An 11,040-nucleotide genomic window follows, 5' to 3' on the forward strand; every position below is an offset into this window, starting at 1 on the left:
CAGATAAAGACCCTACAAAGAAAGAAAACTACAGGTCAATTTCGCTGATGAACATAGACGCTAAATTTCTCAACAAAATATTGGCAAACCACATCCAGCAATGCATTAAAAAGATTATCCACCACAATCAAGTGGGATTCATCCCAGGCATGCAGGGATGGTTCAATATACGCAAGTCAATAAACGAAATACATCACATAAATAAAAGAAAAGACAAAAACAACATGATGATCTCAATAGACGCAGAAAAAGCATTCAATGAGGTACAGCACCCATTTATGGTCAAAACCCTCAGCACAATGGGAATAAATGGGGCATTCCTCAATGTAATAAAGGCCATATATGAAAAACCTACAGCCAACATCATACTCAACGGGAAAAAACTGAAAGCTTTCCCACTAAGATCGGGAACACGGCAAGGGTGTCCGCTCTCACCGCTTCTTTTCAACATCGTATTGGAAGTCCTAGCCACCGTGGTCAGACAAGAAAAAGGAATAAAAGGCATCCAAATAGGAAAGGAAGAAGTAAAGTTATCATTGTTTGCAGATGACATGATAGTGTACATAGAAAACCCTGTAGACTCCACCAAAAAAACTCCTCAACTTAATAAGTGAATTTGGCAAAACAGCAAGATACAGTCAATATTCAGAAACCAAAGGCATTTTTGTACACCAGCAATGAAATAGAAGAAGAGGAAATCAGAAAAAAATCCCATTCAATATAGGAAGAAGAGAAATAAAGTACCTAGGAATAAATTTAACCAAAGAGGTAAAAGACCTCTATGCAGAAAACTATACAACATTGAAGAAAGAAATTAAGGAAGACACAAATAAATGGAAGCATATACTGTGCTCATGGGTTGGAAGAATTAATATCATCAAAATGTCCATACTACCCAAAGCAATTTATAGATTCAGTGCAATCCCTATTAAGATACCAATGACATATTTCACAGAAATAGAACAGACATTTCGAAAATTTAAATGGAACCATAAATGACCTCGAATAGCCGCAGCAATTTTGAGAAAGAAACACCAAGTAGGAGGGATCACAATACCAGACTCTTCAATATCAAGCTCTACTACAAAGCCATTATACTCAAAACAATCTGTTACTGGCACAAGAACAGGCCCATAGACCAGTGGAACAGAATAGAAAGCCGAGAAATAAGCCCAGATCTATATGGGCATCTGATATTTGACAAAAGGGGCAGAAGCATAAAATGGAGCAATAATAACCTCTTCAACAAATGGTTTTGGGAGAGCTGGAAGGCTACATGCAAAAAATTGAAACTGGATCATCAGCTGACACCATACACAAAAATAAACTCAAGATGGGTAAGACTTAAATATGTCGCAACACCATAAAAGTCCTAGAGGAGAACATTGGCAGGAAACTCTCAGATATCCCACGCAGCAATCTTTTCACTGATATGTCTCCTAAAGCAAGGGACATAAAGGAAAGAATAAACAAGTGGGACCTCATCAAAATAAGAAGCTTCTGCACGGCAAAAGAAAACATCAGCAAAATGAAAGGGAGCCAACCCTCTGGGAAAATATATTCGCTAATGATACATCAGATAGAAGTTTTATCTCCAAGGTATATAAAGAACTCACTCGACTCCACTCCAAGAAGACAAACGATCCAATCAAAAAATGGGCAAAGGACCTGGGCAGACGCTTTTCCAAGGAAGAGATACAGAGGGCCCAGAGACATTTGAAAGGATGCTCGGCATCACTAGCCATCAGAGAAATGCAGATCAAAACCACCATGAGGTACCACCTCACACTGGTCAGAATGGCCTTCATAAACAGATCAGCAAACAACAGGTGCTGGCGAGGCTGTGGAGGAAAGGGAACACTAGTACACTGCTGGTGGGAATGCAGAATGGTGCAGCCATTGTGGAAAGCAGTGTGGAATTTCCTCACAAAGCTGAAAATGGAACTGCCTTTTGATCCAGTGATTCCCCTGCTGGGACTGTACCCTAAGAATGCCAAAATGCCAATTCAAAAGAACCTATACACACCAATGTTCACATCAGCATAATTTACAATAGCCAAGTGTTGGGAGCAACCTAAATGCCCATCTGTAGATGATTGGATCAAAAAATTATGGTACATATACACAATGGAATACTACACAGCAGAAAGAAAAAAAGAACTCTAAACTTCACGACAACATGGATGGAACTGGAGAGCATTATGCTAAGCGAAATAAGCCAAGGGGCGAAAGACAAATACCATATGATCTCACCTATAAGTGGAACCTAACCAACAATACAAAGATGCAAGGAAAATAAGACCAGCAACAGAGAAAGGAAAAGAAATCAAGAGAGACAAGAGGGAAGGAGGGAGGGGGGCAGGGGAAAAGGAAGGGAAGGGGCAAGTCAAGGAACATATAGCAAGGACACTTGGACAAAACCAGAGGGGAAGAATTGAGGGAAGGAGGGAGGGAGGGGGCAAGGGAAAGTGGTGGGGGGAAGGCAGAGACAAATGTATTTGAAAAAATAAATAAATTAATTAAAAAATTTTAAAAAGAAGCTGAAAAAAAAAAACCAAAAAAATAAAACAATTCCCAGCTGAATAAAATACAAATAAATAAAAAAAAGTCTGTGTGAACAAATTAGTGTGTAATACATCAATAAATAAGATTAATAGAAAACCTGTGCATTGATAATATAATTAAATAAATAAGGTTTTGTAATTATAGAATAGAGCTTCTATTTAAGAGATGAATTAGAGTTGGTCTTAAAATGTTGGCTTGAGGCGCTGGAAGAATGTGTTTGTCTTTACTTAAGTGAGAAGGTCACCTAAAAAAGAAGAAGGGGAAGGAATTAAACAAAACACATGTATGAATGATCCACAGACATGGACAACAATGTGGGAATTGACTGTGGGAATAGGGGGCAGGGTTAGAGGAGGAAGGAAAGGGGGCAAAATTGAGACAACTGTAGTAAAATAACAATAAAAATGACTGAATTTTTAAAAAGAATAAACAAATGGATATTCTAAAGTTGAAAGTACAATAACAACAAAAAAAAGAGGGAATAAATAAATAAATAAATCACTACAGGACTCAACCATAGGTTTGAACTTGCAGAAGAAAGAATCAGTGAATCTCTCTCTCTCTCTCTCTCTCTCTCTCTCTCTCTCTCTCTATATATATATATATATATGCACACACACATTAAAAAAGGTCAGTAGGGATTATACAATTCAAAAAACAGAGGACAAAAAAATGAAGGAAAAAATAAATAGCCTAAGAAAACTGTGTGATACCATTAAACTCACCAGAAGAAAAGAGAGAAACAAAACAAAACAAAAAACCCACAAAAACTAATTCAAAAAGTAATGATTGAAAATTTCTCATATTTGATAAGAAACATTAATCTACACATCAAAGAGGGCCAACAAACTTCAAGTAGAAAAATTGCAAAGAGAGCTATACCAAGAAACATCATAATAAAAATGTTCAGAGACATTTTTGTCTAAAGACATTTGTCAAAAGTGAAAATTTGAAAGCAGCATAATGAAACTGAAATAAAGACAATGTCAGATAAACAAAAACTGAAAAAGTTCATTGTAAACAAGCCCAACTAACTAGAAATTCCAAGAGACTTTCTTCAGGCACAAAGGAGATTGTTGGGAACAAAGCTGAAATGGAGTAAAGAGAAGGCACCAGATAGTAACTCAAATGTACAGGATAAATGAAGGCAAACCTAACAGATAAATAAAAAGGTTACTATAACTCATGCTAAAAAAATTTTAAAGAAAAAGCACATGTAATTCTTTGTGTCAAATGCTGCTAAAAACTAAGATACGGACAAAGAACTAATTATTGGATTGTCAACATAGAAGTAATTGATGTCCTTGAGTGGCAGTTTTAGTGGACTAATGAGGGAGATATAAGAGAGAATGGAAGGAAAGAAAGGCAAGGGGCTAACTAGCTTTGTTTATAAATCCTTGCTTTTCATCACCTTGAGTATTCCATGCCACTCCTTGCAAGTAATCAGATGACAATCTAATTGGTGCCCCCTTGTAGGTAACTACCTGTTTTCTCTTGCAGCTGTTAGGATTCTTTCCTTATCTTTAAGCCTTGTCATTTTAATTATGATGTGTTGGTTTAGGCCTCTTTGGGTCCAACTTGTTTGGGACTCTGAATTTCCTGGATTTGTGCAACTTTTTCCTTCACCAGATTAGGGAAGTTTTTGGTTATTATTTCTTCAAATAGATTCTCAATCCCTTGCTTAGTTTCTACTCCTTCTGGTATTCCTATGAAGTGGATGTTGTTATGCTTCATTTTGTCCAAGATGTTTCTTAAGTTCTCTTCATTTTTTTAAATTCTTTTTTCTTTTTTTTCTGCTCTGCCTGATTGTTTTTTTCTACCTTCTAACCTAAACAATAGGTTAGATGAAGCAGAGGATGGAATCAGTTTTTCTTCCAAAACACTGATTTGATCCTCTGCTTCATCTAACTTATTGTTTATTTCCTCTGTATTGTATTATTTATCTCAGATATTGCATTCTTTACTTCTGACTGATCTTTTTTATGATTTCTATGTCTTTTTTCATGCTGTTGAGTATCCTTGTAATCATTATTCTAAACTCTTTATCTGATAAATTGCTTACTTCCATTTTATCTATTTCTTTGGAAAATTCTCTAGACCACCTTCTTACACCACACACAAGAATAAACTCAAAATGAATCAAAGACTTAAATGTTAGACCCCAAACCATAAAAATTCTAGGAAAAAAAAAGCAAAATCTCAGACATTGGTGGTAGAAAATTTTTATTGGGTATATCTCCCCAGACAAGGGAAACAAAAGAAAAAATAAACAAATGGGACTTCATCAAACTAGGTTTTTGCACAGCAAAGGAAATAGTCAACAAAATAAAAAGACCACACAGAATGGGAGAACATTTTCTTTCTTTCTTTTTTTAATAAATCATTTTTATTCTATTACAGTTGTCTCAATTTTTACCCCTTTACCCATCCCACCCCCACCTCCTGCTCCCACAGTCAATTCCCGCTCTGTTGTCCATGTCCGTGGGTCATTCATACATGTTCTTTGTCTAGTCCCTTCCCCTTATTTTCACCATTGTCCTCTTCCCCATCCCCTCTGGTCACTTTCAGTCTGCTGCACTTTTCCATGCCTGTGTTTTATTTTGTTCTTTAGTTTATTTTATTGAATAGAGTCCACTTATAGGTGAGAGCATATGGTATTTGTCTTTCACTGACTGGCTTATTACACTTATTTCATCCATACATTTGATAAGGGGTTAATATCCAAAATTGATAAAGTACTTACAAAGTTCAACACACACACACACACAGAGACCCCAAACAACCCAGTTAAAAATGAGCAAAGGACCTGAAGAGACACTTCTTCAAAGAGGATATACAGATGGCCAATAGACATATGAAAAAATGCTCAATGTCACTAATCATCAGAGAAATGAAAATAAGGTGAATAAATCTTTTTAGAAAGCTAAATCTCTATAATTAAAGTAAGCAAGAGCAAACCCACAAATTCTAGTAACTTACATCTCTGAGCTACACATTCTAGGGCCATAAAATTCATAGACTCAAATTCTCTTTTAGACCAAATCTGTATCTCTTTTATCTTGGGAGATAAAAAAAAATTAAAAGAATGTCATCTCTTGAGAATTAACTCTTCATTTATATTAAAGCTATAAATCATCAGCCACCAAAAAAAATCACAATGAGATATCATCTAATACTTGACAGAACGACTCATCAACAAATAGAAAAAAACAGGTGCTGGTGAAGATGTGGAGAAAGGGGAACACTTTTGCATTGTTGGTAGGAAAGCAGACCGATACAGCCACTGTGTAAGGCAGTGTGGGATTTTCCCCAAACACTAAAAGTGGCACTGCCTTTTGACCCAGCAATCCCACTTCTGAGACTATATCTGAAGGAACCCAAAACACTAATTCGAAAGAACATAAGCACCCCTATGTTCATTGCAGTGTTATTTACAATCTCCAACATACAGAAGGAGTCTCAATGTCCATCAATAGATGAGTGGATAAAACAACTATGGGACATTTACACAATGGAATTCTACTTGGCTGTAAAAAAAAAAAAAAGACAGTTTCACCCTTTGAAACAGTATGGATGGACCTGGAGTACATTATGCTAAGTGAAATAAGCCAGTCAGAGAAAGACAAATGCCATACGCTTTCACTCATATGTGGAATCTAATGAACAACTTCAACTAACAAGAAAACAGAGACAGACTCATAGATGGAAAACAGATAACAGCTAGTGGGGAAGGGGGTGGTTAGGTGATGGAGGGATCGAGCCACAAAGAAAAAGGACTCATGGACATGAACAACAGGGTGTTGATGATGGGGAGAGGGGAGTATAAACAGACTAATGGTAATGGGAAATAATATAAAGATTATATATTTTAGAAAAGAGAAAAAGAAAGGCAGAGGGCAACAATCAAAAATTTTTTTTAAAATCTCATTGTTTAATGTGTGTCTAGTGGAAACAAGTTTAAGAACTAGTGCTAAGTGCCCATTTTCCTTCCCTGAGAGGGTCATCTTCAGTGTTAGAAGTAATTACAAATACACTGATTTTAAAATCTGGAAAGTACCCTTGAGATGGCTTAACACAATTCCAACATTATACACTTGAAATACTGGAAGTCTAGAGAGCTAATATTAGTTGCATGAAAATATAAAGCTTATGAGTTAATGAGAGAGCCAGGACCAAAATTGAAATTTTCTGAATCTTAATTCAGGGTCATTTATATCCCAGGGAAAAAGTCACCAAGCTTATAATTCTAATCTTTCGTGGAAGCAGTAGTGAAATGTATTTTATTTAGCTATCAACACAACAGAAAGCTTTGCTGTTGCACTATATGCAAGAATTATTAAACCACTTCATTTCTAGGTTGTACCATGTGTCCCCATTTTAACTTGTTCAAGTCATACTTATCATTCTGGTTGCATCTTACATGTCAGGAAGGTAAAGTCTCTGCCTTCCAAGTTATGTAGCACAAAGCCAAATATAATACAATTTGTTATTATTCACACTTTTGAATTATGCATGAATTTAACTCTTCTATTTGCAGAAATAATTGAGACTTTATATGAGAACAAATGACTCCCAGCTTCTCTGAGAAACAAGAAGAGTCTTTTCCTCCTACCACTATTTTTTCTTTAGTTATAAAAATGCAAATGTACATTGAAAAACTTAGAACTGTATTATTGATTACTTATACATTTAACCTGAAAGCCAATTCCATGCTTGTCAAGGGGCTTTTGCAATGAAAAATATATTCCAAACAAATAACAGATAAGATAAATATATTTGGGGGAAATATTAACTTATATGTATGGTCAGGTCTGGATATGTATCTGCTTAGGAGGAATTATATGATAATTTCTCAGTCATGTCCATGGACGGCTTTTGCCTTTTGAAAATATCTTTGAAGAAATAACATGTCACGCTAGTTGGGTGCTTTTATTCAGGAGAAATATAATACGGCAGTAATATTAAAATCCCCTAGAGTGTGCGATATGGCTAATGTCATCTTTTTTTTTCCTTTCTCTTTTTCTCTCTCTCTCCCCCCACCCCTGTGTCTCTGTTAAAGTCATCCAATAAGAAAAGTATAGATTTGTTCCTTTCAGTCCTACAGACAACTAAAGCTTATCTCTTATAGTATTGGAAGTTAATGCAGTGCTCCTTCATAATACTGAATGCTAGGAATCAGTATAGGTCTTAGATCCATTTTCTCTTTGAAGGATGAATATATTGATTTCATTGACATAATACTCAAAAGGGTGGCTGTTTGCTAACTTTCTCTACCCTTTTTGATATCAGTATTTTGATATCTTCCTTTGAGAATCTCCTTTGTCTTTAACAATTAATGTTAGCTCTAAATGTTTGGCACATTTCAAGTAAAATTTAATAGTTACTTCTGATTAATTTATATTGAATTATTAAAACTGTTAAGTTTTGATATTTAAGAAAACTGAAAAAACTTTTTACAGCTTCCACTTAGTGTATTTGTACTTTCCCTAAGAAAATATTTGTGTATTCTTAATATAAAAATAAATCCACAAAGAACTGTACATTTTATTTTAGAAATTTCAATTTCTTTTCTAGATGGTCCCGAAATCAAAAGGAAAGATAAAGAAAAATTAACATATTGGGGACAACTATATGCATCTTGGTACCAAGTACCTTTTGAATATTTTTCTATTTAATTCTTCAAATTTTGACAATAATGTTATTGAACCCATTTACCAGATTGAAAGTCCACATTAAGAAAATTTAAGTAATTTGCCTAACATTGACCCAAATCAAGTAATTTGCCCACCAAAGATATCTGACTCTAAAGCTCAGACCTGCTACTATAAAGCTATGCTAATGGTAAATGAATAAATAAGTGAATAAATTAGAAAAAATTTTCCTATAATCACATTTAGTAGAGGTCTTATTATTTTTGTATCATTATCTAGTTAGTGTTTTCCCTTGTAACATGCCATTTGTTTACATAGGATTTAGACTAGAAAAACGATATATACAAAAATAATATGAATAATTGACAAAGAATCAATGTTTACTCTTTTTTCCCTCTCAGGTAGAACTCAATCAAGCTTCAAAAACTGCGTGTCCTTTTTCAAAGTGTTACAAATTTGAACTTTTAGGATTCGCCATTCTGTCAATTTACTTCAAAAGAAACATTACACACTAAATTTTCAAAAAATCTACATGAGTCATTGAAAATTAAAACTTTGCATATTTAAATCTTATGATTCATACCTGTAATATTTACTTTTCAATTTTTTTGTTTAGCTATATTTCATATTGCCACATAATCTATTATAGTTTATATTGCTATGAAACACTCCACCAAGTAAATGTATCATGCTTTATTTAAATATTTTCTGTTACTAGGCAAAAATGTTGCAATATAACTATTTTGTATAGGTCTTCTCTTCAAGGTAAATTCCTAGAAATGGATACTTGATTTCAAAACCTGTGAACACTTCATAATATTTTTGATAAATATTGCAAATTAGCTTTCCAAGTTGATTTTCCAAGTTGTTACCCTTAAAAATATTAAAATATGTCTGCTTTTTTGGTAAATTTTTCCAAATGAAGTTATTATTGGTATTTAATAAAAAATAAAGTAATAGACTTATTTTTTTGCAATGGGTATGACACCAGAACAGAGGAATCATGAAAACCACCACTAAATCAAAGCCAAGATGGGAAAATATTTGTACCAACATCATTATCATCGAACACATAGGTTCTAGGATGTCTACTGCTACTGACCATCTGATCTACAAATGTGGGATTTACAAAAGAATCACCAAAACATTTGAGAAGGAGGCTGCTGAGATAAGGAAGAACTTTTTTAAGTATGCCTGTGTCTTGGATAAACTGAAAGCTAAACATGAGTGTGGTATCACCATTGATATCTCCCTGTGGAAACTCGAGACCAGCAAGTATTATGTGACCATCACTGATGTCCCAGGACACAGAGACTTTATCAAAAACATGTTTACAGGCAATTCTCAGGCTGACTGTACTGTCTTAGTTTTTGCTGCCAGTGATGGTGAATTTGAAGCAGGAATCTCCAAGAATAGGCAGACCCTTGTGCATGCCCTTCTGGTTTACACACTGGGTGTGAAACAGCTGATTGTTGGTGTTAACAAAATGGTTCCACTGAGCCACACTACAGCCAGGAGAGATATGAGGAAATTGTTAAAGAAGTCAGCACCTACAGTAAGAAAACTGGCTACGACCCTGACATAGTAGCATTTGTGCCAATTTCTGGTTGAAATGGTGACAACATGGCTTGGTTCAAGGGATGGAAAGTCCTCCATAAAGAGAGCAATGCCAGTGGAATCATGCTGCTTAAAGCTCTGGGTTGTTTCCTGCCATCAACTTGTCCATTGACAAGAATTTCATCTGCCCCTCCAGGATGTCTACAAAATTGGTGGTATTGGTACTGTCCCTCTGGGCCAAGGGGAGCATAGTGGTCACCTTTGCTCTAGTCAACATTACAGCCAAAGTAAAACCTGTTGAAATGCATATTGAAGCTTTCAGTGATGCTCTTCTTGGGGACAATGTGGGCTTCAACGTCAATAACGTGTCTGATGGCAATGTGGCTGGTGACAAAAAAATGACCCACCAATGAAAGCAGCTTGCTTCACAACTCAGGTGATTATCCCAAACTATTCAGGCTAAATCAGTGCTAGATATGTACCTGTGCTGAACTGTCACACAGCTCACACTGCTTGCACGTTTGCTGAGCTGAAAGAGAAGATTAATCATTGTTCTGGGAAAAAGCTGGAAGATGCCCTAAATTTTTTGAAATATGGTGATGCTTCCATCATCAATATGGTTCCTGGAAAGTTCATGTATATTGACAGTCTCTCTGACTATCCTCCTCGAGGCTTTGATGTTCATGACATGACACCGTTGTGGGTGTCATCAAAGCTGTGGACAACAAGGGACCTGGAACCAACAAAGTCACCAAGTCTTCCCAGAAGGCTCTGAGTGCTAAATGAGTATTATCTCCAACACCTACCACCCCAGTCTTAATGAGTGGTGAAGAACGGTCTCAGAACTATTTGGCTCAATTGGCCCTTTAATAGTAAAAGACTGGTTAATAATTACAATGCACTGTAAAACTTTCAGAAGGAAAGGAGAATGTTTTGTGGACCATTTGTGTGTGTGTGTGTGTGTGTGTGTGTGTGTACATGTGGCAGTTTTTAAGTTATTAGTTTTTAAAATAAGTACTTTTTAATTTAAACATATTGACCAAAAATTTGTCACAAAATTTTGAGACCCATTAAAACAGAATTTAATGAGGAAAAAAATAACCCTCTACAATCAGTGTTAATACAGAGTTAGATACTCTTAAAACCTGAGTTTTTACCCCAGCAATGTTTGGGGGAAAATCAACTTTTAGTCAAACAACAAAGTAGATTATTAATTTATTCATTCAAAAAAGTGTTTTGCAACCAACTTTCACTGTTGGCTGTGTAA

At 35.4% G+C, this 11,040-nt stretch overlaps 1 pseudogene; it reads left to right on the top strand.

The window, feature by feature from the left end:
• The first annotated feature begins 9,219 nt into the window (after nucleotides 1-9,219).
• Nucleotides 9,220-10,559, top strand: LOC129065602 (elongation factor 1-alpha 1-like; annotated as a pseudogene).
• The last annotated feature ends 481 nt before the right edge of the window (nucleotides 10,560-11,040 follow it).

This window comes from Pteronotus mesoamericanus, unplaced genomic scaffold (assembly GCF_021234165.1).
Source record: "Pteronotus mesoamericanus isolate MK-2021 breed Mesoamerican mustached bat unplaced genomic scaffold, CSHL_Meso_final contig_181, whole genome shotgun sequence".
In the NCBI taxonomy this organism is placed as follows: Eukaryota; Metazoa; Chordata; class Mammalia; order Chiroptera; family Mormoopidae; genus Pteronotus; species Pteronotus mesoamericanus.